Source organism: Meleagris gallopavo, chromosome Z (assembly GCF_000146605.3).
Source record: "Meleagris gallopavo isolate NT-WF06-2002-E0010 breed Aviagen turkey brand Nicholas breeding stock chromosome Z, Turkey_5.1, whole genome shotgun sequence".
Lineage (NCBI taxonomy): Eukaryota > Metazoa > Chordata > Aves > Galliformes > Phasianidae > Meleagris > Meleagris gallopavo.
This window is the reverse complement of record NC_015041.2, coordinates 19,224,374-19,238,024: the sequence shown is the minus strand read 5'-3', so window position 1 is coordinate 19,238,024 and position 13,651 is coordinate 19,224,374. Positions and strand designations below refer to the sequence as shown.

General features: G+C 37.4%; 1 protein-coding gene and 1 long non-coding RNA gene across 3 annotated transcripts in view; both read left to right on the top strand.

The window, feature by feature from the left end:
* Window positions 1-13,651, top strand: part of ADAMTS6 (ADAM metallopeptidase with thrombospondin type 1 motif 6) — a 246,452-nt gene that overhangs the window by 64,025 nt on the left and 168,776 nt on the right.
* On the top strand, window positions 5-4,557 carry LOC104914928. Of its 2 annotated transcripts, none has more exons than XR_004162175.1 (2): window positions 5-60; window positions 3,836-4,557. It is a non-coding gene; the product is annotated as an uncharacterized LOC104914928 (long non-coding RNA). The 2 variants fall into 2 exon arrangements; XR_796180.3 differs by lacking the exon at window positions 5-60 and adding an exon at window positions 210-3,010.

Sequence of the window (13,651 nt, the reverse complement as noted above, 5' to 3'; positions counted from 1 at the left end):
CAGAGAAGCGCAGGCAGAGAAGCGCAAGCGAAGCAGCGCAGGCAAAGAAGAGAGCATCAGGTGACCTTGCCAGGAGTTATATCTCCTCACTGACCGCAAAGCCCCCTGGGGAAACGTAGCTGCTCTTCTCTGGACAGGCACCCGGAACTTGAGCATCAGCAGTCAAACCCCCAGTGCATTGCATGATGTTATGATGTGGAATACTGATAATGAAAAATCATGAAACCATGACAGACAATTTAAAAGTAAAATGTTTAGGACTGTTTAATTTCTATTTTAATTTCTATCAAATTAAACCTCCACCTTTTTATGAGACTTGATAACCAAATCTTAAGTTTCATCTGGAAAAATGATTTGCCTTTTATTTCTATAATTTTACATTGTTTATTTTATAGAAGTTTTATGAGTCTCAGAAGTTCATTTGAGGGAAAACATGCTTTGGTTAAGAAAATTATTCCATTTCGTGCTGTGTTTTGTACTGATTCAATACAGATATTTCTGAAAAGTAGTGCACTATCAGTTGTGGGAGAACTAAGAAATATGTATTAACTGGATTATCTTCTTTCATACTGAGAAAATCAGTGAGTCTTGATTCATATATTTCTAATGGATTTTATTCTAATATTAGTTAGTATGTATTTTTCTTTACAGTACAACTTAAGATTTTGAATTGTCAAGCATTAATTCTGAAGGAGCATTAAATCTTATCGCTAGCATTTTTCCTTCTAGTCTTAAAGGTAATTTCCTTTTCATCCTCCATGCTTATACTTCAGACAGTTGTAAGCATCTACATGTAAAACCTCCCCCCAGAAAATAAATCCTTTTTCTTGAGAGAAAACTTGATGAATAACATTCTAATGTTAAGATGTTATGATCCGGTCACTATGACATTGTTGTTCTTTAGTTTAAAGCCCAGACAGCGAATCTTTTCTTACATCATCAAAATTGTTTTACATGCCTGAAGTATCTCAGCATGCCTATTAATGTCAAATTAGACAGAGTCTGAAAACAGACTTAAGAATTTGAAATAGATGTATTCCCTATGGAAAATAAATTGCCCTTCGTGTTTTTTCTTGATAACATTAGTCATCTTAAAATGTGAACATATGCAAGTAGTGTCTGATTTCCATTTGGAAGTATTAGTACCAGAAATTCAGACTTATTTTTAACTATTTTGGCCTAAACTGTGAGTGTCCCACCTAAACTAAAGGTTTATGATGATGATGGTTGTAGGGTTTTTTTTCTTCTATTAAGTAACTTGGTTCTAATTTCAAACAATTGCTTAGATACAAATAATAGTTTCTTAAAAAGACAAATACTAAGTCACATTTCTATTGTAGTTACAGATTTAATGTTGCAGAACTGTAATAGGTTTCCAGGATTACAATGGAAGCATGTGTTCCTAATGGTGTCTCCTTAATGTTTGCTTTTTGAACAACGAAAGTGTACATTTTTAATAAATCCATTTTGTCAGGCAAGATGTATGCATTTACATATTCAGGTATAGTAACACTTCATTAAATTAGCATAAGGTACCTCAGCAAGATGTAAACTTATTCATCATGCAGACTTCAAAAACTTTATTATACTAATCTTTATTCCACTAGTAAGCTATATTTTTCATTTTTTATAAATCTTTTTTTTTTCCATTTAAACAGTTTAAGAATTATTACTATCAGATTGAGAATTCAGTAGACTACTTTAAAATTTGAAAGATATTTACAATATAAATGTATGTGAATGACCATAAAGACAATTTTGGAATATAAGATGTCATAGAAGACTAAGCAACAATTAATCTACAGCAGTGTAATTGGAGTAAATATTCAGCGTTAGAGCAGATGAATACAAAATACATAAACTTGAGCAATTCTTTGGAACATTTATAAAAAAATAGTTTTTTTTTTTTAACGTTACTGGGGGGGTAAAACTTTTTATGTCTATTTTTTCATCAGCAAGAAAGAGGCAGGCAGAATATTTTGTACTTAATAAAACTACAAAGGCTGAGACTCTACAAGCTCTGAGTAGAAATAACAAAGTAGCTAGGATGAATAAAGAAAGCATGATAGAATAGGCAAAATTAAATAATCTGTAGGTGTGTATTCCTATTATGAGGGGATATACACAGATTTCAAGAGCACAAAACGAATGCTGAAACAGATGTTTGATTTTCAGTCTCTTAACTGGTAGTATATTTAGGTAAGGAAGAAACAAAGGGGAAGGAGGTATTAAGAGGTGGTGAATTGTTGTAAGGCGCTTGTCATGCACAATCAAGAAGTAGTTATAGGAATTTGCACGAGAGAGTTGGTTAACATTCAAGTACCACTTCCTCCTCAGAATTGGTCTGTTGGCTTAAGTATATCGATAGCAAAAGGAGCCTATGGCCTGCTACTGAATGAGGTGGGTGCTCTGATAATGGAGGACATTGAGAAGGCGGAGTTACTGAATGTCTTCTTTGCTTAGCAGTCTTTACTGCTAAGATTGCCATTCAGGAATCCCAGACCTTGAAGATGAGAGAGAGTAGGGCAGGAAACTTTGCCTTGGCCAAGGAGGATCTGATCAGAGATCATCTAGGCAAACTTGACATACACAAATCCATGGGCCTCTGTGGTATACACCAACAGGGAGGGAGCTGGCAGAAGTGATTGCTGAACCACTCTCTATCGTATTTGAAAAGTCTTGGAGAATGGAAGAGGTGCTTGAAGGCTGGAGGAAATGCAGTGTCTTCATAAAGGGCAAGAAGGAATACTTGGGAAATTTGCAGGCCTGTCAGCCTTACCTCTGTCCCTGAGAAAGCAATGGAGCAACTTAATCTGAATGTTGTCACCAAGCAGGTTGAAGCAGAGGCTATCGGGAGTAATCATTGTGGATTCATCAAGGGAAAATCATTATTGACCAATCTGGTAGTCATCTACAATGTCATGACAAGCAAGGCAGATGAGGGGAGAGCAGTGGATGATGTCTGCCTTCAGCAAGGCTTTTCACATTGTCTGTGATAATATCCTCACAGGTAAGCCTAGGAATTGTGGATTATATGAGAGAACAGTGAGGTGGATTGAAAACTGGTTGACTGGTAGAGCTCAGATAGTTGTGATCAGTGGCGCAGTCTAGTTGGAGGTCTGTGGGTAACAGTTCCCCTGTGGTCAGTACTGCATCTGGTCTTCAGTTCTTCAACAGTTATGTGGTTGAAGCAATAGAGTGTATCCTCAACAAGGTTGATGATGATAAAGAGGCTGCTCTGAAAGTAGCGCTCCTATTTTATGATGTTGGCTCACAATGTCAGAGGTAGAGGTAGAGGTAGAGGCAGTAGAGGTTGAGCCTCCCAACCAGTACTCCATTGCATGTGGCAGCAGCGTGGGCAGTCTGACAAAATGCATCTGACGTGGAAGTGTGTATGGAGCAAAGGTATGTCATTGAGTTCCTCTATCTGAAAAAAAAATGATACCTACTGACATTCATCAGTATTTGCTGAATATTTATGGAGACAAAACAGTGGATGTAAGCACAGTGGTGGAAGGAAGTGCATTTCATCAGTGGAACAGTGAACAGTGCATTTCCACTGGTACAGATTTTTACAAGCATTGGTGATAAGTCAATTATGGCTTTCAGACAAATTATTTCCAAAAATCTCTGTCTCTCTCTCTCTCTGGATTATGTAAGGATTTCTTACTGTCCTTACATTGACATTTCTTAGGCATTTACAATTATACTGTCTAAAGAATTATACTGTGTAAGAATTTTTTTATATACAGTGAAAAACTTAGAACTAGAATTCTCCTTTTATCAATACTAATTTCCACAACATGTTCTAAATTTTGTACTTTTGGTCCTCCAGCTTCTCTTGAATCAATTAATGTCCACACCACATGAACCCTATGTAACAGTTGATGACTCATTTTGGCCACCTTATCTGGAGCTGCTACTGCGAAGTGGAATTGCCCTGAGGCATCCAGAAGATCCAAACAGGATACGTCTAGAAGCCTTTCATGAGTAGTGTGATCTACATGTTTACTTCTAAACAAATCACTAGTATTTATGGGAAGCCATACTTATGTATCTGCTGAAAATTGCCGGGAAGAGGCTCAATGGTGTTCTATATGAGAACTTCACAACGCTCTGAGGGTAGAGGGGGAGTGAGAACAGTTTAATGTTAAGTTCTACCATAATTGCCTTTTTAGCTACACTGCTTTAAGTGCATTTAATTTTGCCTACTTAATTGGTTACTATGCATAATTACAAACAGTGGTAGGTGTTGTCCAGAAACATTGACTTTTGTTTTATAACTGCTTGCTTAAATGCCCTCCATTCAAAGACTAACTGTAATGTCTGACTTTCATGCACATTTAGTTGTTTTTTTTTTTTTCTCCTTAATTATTCAGGGTTTTCTAGAATGGTCTTTTTGTTTGTTTTTAAATATTTTGTATTTTGCTATCCTTTACACATATAATATTCATAAAATTGTTTGAGGTGGGAAGTACCTTTAGAAGTCATCAGTCTTAGGTTCCTTCTTTGATCTGTGATAGTGTAAATTCAGGAATAAATAATATTAACAACTATGTAGCCTGTGTGGGTTTTTTTGTTTGTTTGTTTTTTGTTCTCAAAAACAACAGCAAAAACACATAAAATGAGAAAGACAGAGCAGTATATAAAAGCAAGCAAGCTCTCAAAGAGATTAAGTATTATTTTTCATAACACAAATACTATATCTGATTAAATAATCAGAATTTGCTTAAAGGAGCATGTCTCCATCACCTCCCTCTCCCTGCTGGCCACTCCTCTTTTAATAGGATATAGTTGGCCTTCCAGGCTGCAAGCACACACTGCTGGCTCATGTCCTCATGTCCAGCTTTTCATCCACCAGCACCCCCAAGTCCTTCTCTGCAGGGCTGCTCTCAAGGCAATCTTCCCCCAGTTTGTATAAATACCTGGCATTGCCCTAGGCCAACTGCAACACCTTGCACTTGGCATTATTGAACCTCATTATGTTCACATGGGCCCATTTCTCCAGCCTGTCCAGGTCCCTCTGGATGGTTTCCCTTCTCTCCAGTGTATCGACTGCACCGCTCAGCTTGGTGTCGTCTGCAAACATGCTGAGGGTGCACTCAATTCCATCATCTGTGTCACTGATGAAGATGCTGAAGAACACCAGTCCCAAGACTGATCTTCTGGAGACACAGCTTGTGACCAGCCTCCAGCCTGACACAGAACCACTGATCGCAACCCTTTAGCGGCAACCAGCCAACCAGTTCTTAATCCACCAAACATTCCATCTTTCAAATCCATACCTCACCAATTTAGAGAGAACGATGTGGTGAGGAGCCATGTCAAAGGCTTTGCACAAGTCCATGTAGATGACATCCATCGTCTGTCCACCTATGTCATCACTCCCCATCACAGAAGGCTACCAGATTGGTCAGGCACAATCTACCCTTATGAAGCCATGCTGGCTGTCTCGTATCACCTCTTAATCTCGTATGTGCCTTAACATAGCTTCTAGGAGGATCTGATCCATGATCTTTCCAGGCATAGAGGTGAGGCTCACTGACTTGCAGTTCCTCGAGTCATCATTTCTCTCTTAAAAATGGGAGTAAAGTTCCCCTTTTTCCAGTCACTGGGGACTTCACGAGGCAGCCACAATTTTTCAAATACAATGGAGAGCGGCTCGGCAACCACATCAGCCATTTCTCCCATAACCCTAGGATGGATATCATTCATTATGACAGGGACCAGTCCAATAAAGGACATCAGGAGTCAGGGTCTACTAAAGGTTGCCTGATCAAATAGAGCCAAGATACAAGACATATCGAACTCTCAGGCTCTCATCTTTATGGGCGATTTAAGGTACTTGGCCGTCTGCTGGGAAAACAACACTGTGAGCTGCAAGCAATCTAGGAGACTCCTGGAATGTGTTGAAGTTAACTTCCTGATCCAGATGTTATACAGACCTACCAAAGGTGATGCATTACTGGACCTGCTGCTCATCAGTGCATACCTTATGTGCTAGTACAAACGAAAGGTGAGGACAGTGTTGAAACTCTTAGGACTGATGAGGAAATGTGGTCTGGATCAAAGCAATTTCAAATCCATCCTTTGAAGAAGAGTACAGGTTTTAGACTCTTCCTCTCCCTTCCTCCCCCGGGACCTATGTTTTCACTCAGGTGTAGACACAGATATTGCTTCCACCTTTTAGATGTTCTATCATAACTGTTTCACATCATCAGTCAACCAATATAGCAGGTTAACCTCCCCCTAAAGAGGACACATTGCTGACAACTGCTATAGCCATTGATCTTACTCTTTCATCCGACACCTGATTACTGAGGTATAGCACTGTTCTGACCTGTTACTTTCTTTCAGCCAATATTTAGGAAACTTCAACAGTTACCCTTACTTCAAAGTAAAACCTGTTAATTCCAGTAGGAAGAAATAAGAAAAGCATTGTAACCATTAATAGCAACATATAATAACTTATAATTAGCTGCGCTTTGAAGTCCAATATTGACATTAATTTCATCAGCATGATCACATTTTCAGTTTCACATATCTGGTGTCATGTTTATACGTCAGTATAAATAAATCTGACTTATAAAGAAAAGCCGAACCATGTCTATATTGTCAGCTCCTCGGTGTCAAAATCAGTTGCTGAGTAATGAAAGAATTCTTAGTATTCTTGATTCGTCACCACAGTTCAGACACCTACTAAGAAGTGTCCTTAATCGATCACTTTGTCTTGTCTACAGTTTCATGACATGAGTATGAAACACATTAAGACCATCCTGGATCTGAGTGTTGAAAAGCTAGTTTCCACAGGATGTGGTCAGAGATAACAAACAGTAGGCATTTTCAGCAGTGATAAGCAGTTACTGCTTCTTTGGCAATTCTTACACCTCATTCTTCAAAGCTCTTCTCAAGGATATTTGTATAAGTGGTTGTTATGAAGAAATGATTTACTTTGGAGTTGTAGGACAGATCATGCAGAAGTGTAAGCAGAAATTCTAATATCCTTATTCTGAAGAAAAGGAAACTTCTTAAAGTCTTACATCAGAGGAAATGGAACACTATATATGCTACTACAGCTTCTGAATGACAATACATTTTTCAATCATTTCAGTCATGTTTTTGAGTTTGCTTATGTCATATCACTGTCTATATAATCTCTAAGAAGTGCACCTGTATTTCACAGTAGAGCCAGTTTCACTAGCACAGACAACTGCCCTTGGACTGTGAGATCTTAATTAAAACCCTGTCCGTTCATACCCAGACAACCGACTGATCACAAGACAATTCTGAGAAGTATTGATCAGGTTTCATAACAGGAATCAGTCTGTTTTATACAGCATCTAGTAGTGATTAAGATAGATGCCATGGTAGCAATAAGCAGTTATGTACGGGTGTCTTTGACTTTTGAATGCTTCTAATGTGTATTGGGCTGTGTCTATTTGATTAGGTCTATATCTCTGGAACAGTGATATTGCTTAAAAACTCTCCCACCTTTGATTCTGCTAATTATCAAATAAGCAGTGGGATTCTTCATCTATCCTATATCATATTCTCCCAGTATTGAGCTGGTGGCCACTCCTCTAATATGGCTGAGAAAAAGACATCAGTCAGCACTGTCACTATCAAGAGTGTAATCCATGGGTAAGGAAATGATCACCTGCTGAATCAGAGGCCAAAACTAGGACAATACTTCAGGTTCTGACTGTTTCAGTACCAATGTGAAGGTACACCACATAACACTCAGCTTTGATGGGTTCTAAACTGGCAAAAACATGAAAAAAAAATGATTAATCCTCATCAGTAATAACACCTATTGAACTGGGCTTCTCACTTTTTAGAGTATGTCATCCAAGCAACCTCCACATTGCAAAGAAATTGGTCTAATAATGTCAGTGCCTTCTTGTAGGTAGTATTGTAAGATTATAAGGAAGCACATACTACAACAGTTGTATGCTCTCAAAGACTCAGCTGTGAATGCTGGTACAAATTTTCTATCATTATGTCCTACCCAATTAATTAAACTCTGCTGGGTAGCTTTTTCAACTTTCAAGTGACATTAAAGTTAACTGTTGTATTTGTCAACACTTTTCTGAAGATAAAAAGAATCATGATTTGAAAGACTAGCTTAAAAGGTTTGGGAAATGAAGTTTTGCTAGAAATATAGCTGAGCTTTTTGTTTGTGTGTTTTGGGAGAGAACAGGTGATACTAATGAAGACTGTTATGGTTGGCCTAGCTTTGGCTGGGGTTAAGTTAACCTTGGTACGTTGTATCACCTTGGAATAATAAGTGTATCTTGAAGTGTCAAACATTTTCAGTGTTTTGGTACAACAGCATTATACTTTCTGTACTACATCATATCTGAAGCTTTATTTTTTTTTTAAACAACATAAGGAAAAGTCAAATTCACTGGTATGTATTCACAAAAGATAATCAACCCATGTACATTCTGAGAGAAAGTAAGTTTTTTTCAGTTTTTTGAATTATTTGAGGACTGGTATAGGTATTTCCTACTGTTAGATTTTTTTTTTTTTACTTATTTACTTTGCTTCAAACTTTTAGCACAACTACTTTCTGATTGCAATAATTTTACTTATTCCCAAAGGCAAAATTTTAGTCATTAAGTCAGTGATATTCTTTTTTTTCTTTCTTTTCTTTTTTTCTTTTCTTTTTTTTTCTTTTTTTTTTCTTTTCTTTTCTTTTTTTTTTTTTCTTTTTCATATTCTCAGGCAGCACTAACTCTATGTTTTAATTCAGATTGTTTCCAGGTTAAACAATGAGCATTCCAAGGTACCTCAGCAGTGCCGAACTACTCGTAATTATAATCAGCCATGGTTACAAAAAGTTCTTTGTTCTGCAGAAGTTTTGAATTCCATACTGTCAAATGAAACATAACCATGCCTTCTCTATTTGGCAACAAACACTGCTTGCAGGTGCTTCCAAATGAGCTTTTGGATTGTAGTTAGCCAAGACAAATGTTTTTGGTGGTATTCCTCTTGTAATTGTAATTTAGGTTGCATTCAGATGAGTTGCTGGAGACTGTTTCAGGCAGAATGATTTCAAATACAAATTAAACTAGATTGATGTTGCAGTTAACTTGATAAAGAAACAGTCCTTTGCTATTTATAATAAATCATTTTCCCCCCAATCAGTTGTTGAAGTTCTCTTCAGATAATTAAAGTACTTTTATTTTGGTTAATAGAACACTGGGGAATCCTGGTTGGGGACAAGGCGAGACATTATTCTTTCTGTCATGGTCTTTCTAGAGACATCTGTGCCAGAATACTAAATTCTCCACAATTACAGAGCTTAAAATTGGTGTCTCTTACAACAGCTCATCTTTGGTATTTCTTTGGCTTTTATTTAAGAGAATTGTTTGATTTTCTGCACGTTTGTACAAACTGTAAAGCTCATCAGTTAAATTATTAGCTTATATTAATCGTTATTGTCAATAAATGAGGGTTACTTACAACACTACCTTTATTTGTAACCTGATGCAGTTGCATCCAGTCTTTTTATTTGAATGTGCAACGTGCTGTTATTTTAGTATCATATATTTTCAGAGTTGAGTCTGTTTCACTATGAGAAGATTTTGTTTTGGGAAAGTAGTTGCATCAAAAGCTGTACTTTGATTAGGTCCAGGAACAAGCTGGTTACAGTTCTGCAACACTGGAAAACCAAGTAATTACTTTGTAGTATTTAAGTGAAGAATACAAAGGCTGAAAGAAAGACGATTGAAGTTACTTAATAGAAAAGAGAACGGATCTGTGTTTCATCACGGCAAGGTGAAACAAGTCAGCGCAGCCGAATTTCAAATTAGATGGTCTGCTCGGAACAGTGCTGCTATCTGTTCTGCAAATTCAGAATTCACCGAGGCTTCAACTTTGCTATTGTTGAAAACTTTTAAAGGCAGAGCTGTATGTTACAGCATGCCTTCTGCAATTGTATAATTCTATTTTATTTTTCTTTTATAATTATACATGCTTGGTAATTTCCTTTTGTATTCAATCACATTAAGAAAATGGAGCTATAATTACACTTTACAGGAGACACGCAGAGTTTAAACTAACTTAAATCAGTTATATTTTTACTCCCTGATGCTTCTCTTCTTTCATTGACCACAAAGTAGAGTTGCTATGCTCGAAATGTGTTCACCAAAGGTATAACTTAGATGTACTCAGATGTGTTGACTTGTCTTGCTGATTGCAATTACTGTAAAAATCAGGAAACAGGTACAAATAATAGTATTGCCCAATTAGTGCTTATGAAAAATGATATTATCAGGCAGTTCCAAGCCACTCATGCTTTGCAGAACAACTGCTGACTGCAAACAAAGCAGAGTTGTGCTGCTGTTTGCACCTAGAGGCTAAAGCTGCACAGCAGATACATCCTTCAATTGACCAAGCACAAGCTTGACAAAAATAGTGTAACCTGATCAAAGTCCCTTGTATGTGACAGGATTCTGGCAACCTTGCACAGAGTCTGTGATTTGTGAAGATAAAATATTGAAGAGCTGGCAAAGCTATACAAATAATACCTTAACTGCATATGTGAGGGTTTCAGCAGAATTCTAAGAACAACACACGAGGTCGTATGCAGCTTTCCTCCTACAACTAGGGCTGACATGGGCAGTAACAACATGAATTTAAAAAGCATTTGCAAGTCTCCCTACTGCTAACTTGGAGATGATTAACTTGGAAAGCCAGCTCTCACATATGGGTTACCAGTCAGGAGCACTGAAGCTGACCTTGAGAACAGCAGCTACACCTTGACTGAATTAGTCAAGCAGCAACTGTTCTATGTTAAGGAAAGAGTAGCTGCAGCAGTGTACAAATCTTGTCACGTAACACAGATACTAATTTTATGAAACATCATATCACTATATTGATTGAATTACCTCAAGAGAAGCAGCACTTTACAGAGAATCAACAAAACTGGGAGAGGACAGGCAGAGCCCTGCTAGGGTGAATGAGTAGGACTTAGCATAAGAAATTCATACCATGCCAGAAATATCCTAAAAATTCAGATAGCTGTATAAAAACATATCAGGGCTTAGGTGTAAACCTTCACCTTAACTCTAGAGTTATTTTACTCAACCAATTAATTATTGATGCAGTTCTGTTTCACTATAGATAAGACTGCCCACAGGACTACACCAGGGCGAAATCACCCCACTGGACACTGCAGCAGTGATGCTTACAAACCTTGTGCAAAAGCAGCATTGTCACAATTGTCTAACAAGATTAGCCTTGCAACATTTTAATAAGATTGTTTTCAAGCTAATTGTGAAAATATCTAATCTGTGAGATAGTCAGATCGTGTTTAATTCTGCAGGGGAGACAAACCCACTGCTGACTGTAAAAAGCCAAAATGATCAAATCAAATGCCTTTGTGTGTTTCACTTTTAAACAATAAATTTGTAGTCGCAGTTTGGAAGTCAAGTAAGCTAGTGATACTGAAATAATACTAGTATGCATACTTACGGGAAAGGTCAGGTTACATGAAAGAAACATAATAAGATACAGGAGTTTAGCAAATTATTAGCAAACTATGGAATTGTTTGTAAGCTACAAAACAGTCTGAACCAGACCAAATGGAATATTTTTAGCAAATTTATTATAATGATATGCTTTGCCATGAAAATGTTTTATTTCAAAGATTTATACCTGCTTTATGGATGGTGAAGGAAATCCTTTGCATAAGTTTGCTGACAGTAGTGTAATAACACAAATTTAATTGTTCATTAATGAATACTTCAACTAACCTTTAACAGTATGTAATCACTACAATGCTTTGTTAGTATTCTACACTGTAGTCTGATATTAAAATACAGGTGTTTTTGTTTGTATTGACTGTTTCTTTCCAAATTACTTAACAATTAAAAGAGAAGTGACTGTGTGATCTATTCCAGAAAAGTGTTTTCCCTTTTAGGGTTAGTGACACATAATTACGAAAAAAGCAGTGTGCTGCTCTTTTTATCTACCACTCAAAATATTTTATATATTCCTTAGTAGCCTAAATTATATAAGTTATTACATTTCATAAGGAGTCAGTACTGAACAGTCTTGTTCAATGTCTTCATTATTGATACTGATGAAGATACAGAATGCACCTTCAGCAAATTTGCTGATGATACAAAGCTGGGAGGATGACTGACACACCAGAAGGCTGTGCTGCCATTCAACAAGACCTGGATCAACTGCAGAACTGAGTGGAGAGGAATTTTATAAGGTTCAACAAGGGCAAGTGTAGAGTCCTACACCTGGGGAGGAAAAAACACATGAACACATACATATATTTTTTGGTTCCATTTTTTTTCCTTTTGTTGTTGTTGTTGTTGTTGTTGTTATGTATGCATGTATAGGGACTGACCTGCTGGGTGGGGAGGAGCTCTGCAGAGAAGGACTGGGGGTCCTGATGGACAACAGATTGTTGTGGAGTCTCCTTCTCTGTAGATATCCAATACACACCTGGATGCCTTCCTACACAATCCACTGCAGGGAACTGCTTTAGCAGAGGGTTGGACCCAATGATCTCCAGCTGTCTCTTGCAACCCCTACAGTTCTCTGATTCTGTGATTCTGTGATACTAAAATCTAATCTGTGTAATAATATCTGTGTATAATAATAAAATCTGTGATACTAAAATCAATACATTGTAGAGAGAGTAAATTCTAAAAGTTACCATTTTATTTTGGAAAAATAACATTCTATGTGACATTCTATGTGTTCTTCTTGCTTCTACTACACTCATATAATTAATTCATACCATTAAAAAGATCCTACAATTGATTTTCTTATGAGATTTTGTGCCTATTTCTTCTTTCTACCCTCCTCCACACATTTCTTCCTCTATACTTTGTTCTGGATTTTCTCTTTTTTGATCTCTATTTCCTTTATTTTCCCATTTCTCCTCCCAAAATCTTTACTTTACATTGTACCTTCTAGGTCAAGCAATATTCTCTACAGAGTGATCCTTAGCCCCGCTGTAACTGAAAACAGATCTATCTTTGGCTCTGAGCCTCCATCCAGACACTTTCATCGTGACACATCTTTCTTTGAAGATTTTCTCTTCAAAGCTCATACATTCAAAAATTTCATTTTGTTTTCTGAGGCAATACTGAGCCACACATTGCCTTTTTCTTATAGAAGTGTCCAGAGGAAGACAAGGGGGGAAAAATGGCCCCTTTCTCATCAAGATTATAAGATGGAGTTTTCGCTGCTTTATTAGCAGGGCACTCAAATTAATGAAAAAATAATTCAGTTCAAGACCTGTTCCTCTCTTTTAAAGTTTTCCAAACTCTTTCCTAGAAACATGGGATTATCAGTATTCATATCTGTACTGATCTGAATAACCCATTACACAGTTCTGCCACACACTGAACTGGGAAAGTATGAAAAGGCATCACAGTCACAAAAACAAATAGCTTATTGTTTGAAAAGGCTGATGGACAGCATTTTAGAGGCAAACTGTACAGTGACAACGGGCGCTTACCTTACTTATTAGCTTTTGGCCTACACAACCAGGTATTTTACCACATAGAGTACAGAGATTTAGGACAGGCACGCCCACCCGCAGCCACACCCCGCTCCGCGCCATCATGGCGGCGGCTCTGCCCGCCCAGCCACCCCACTCGGCCCCGCGCGCGCAGCC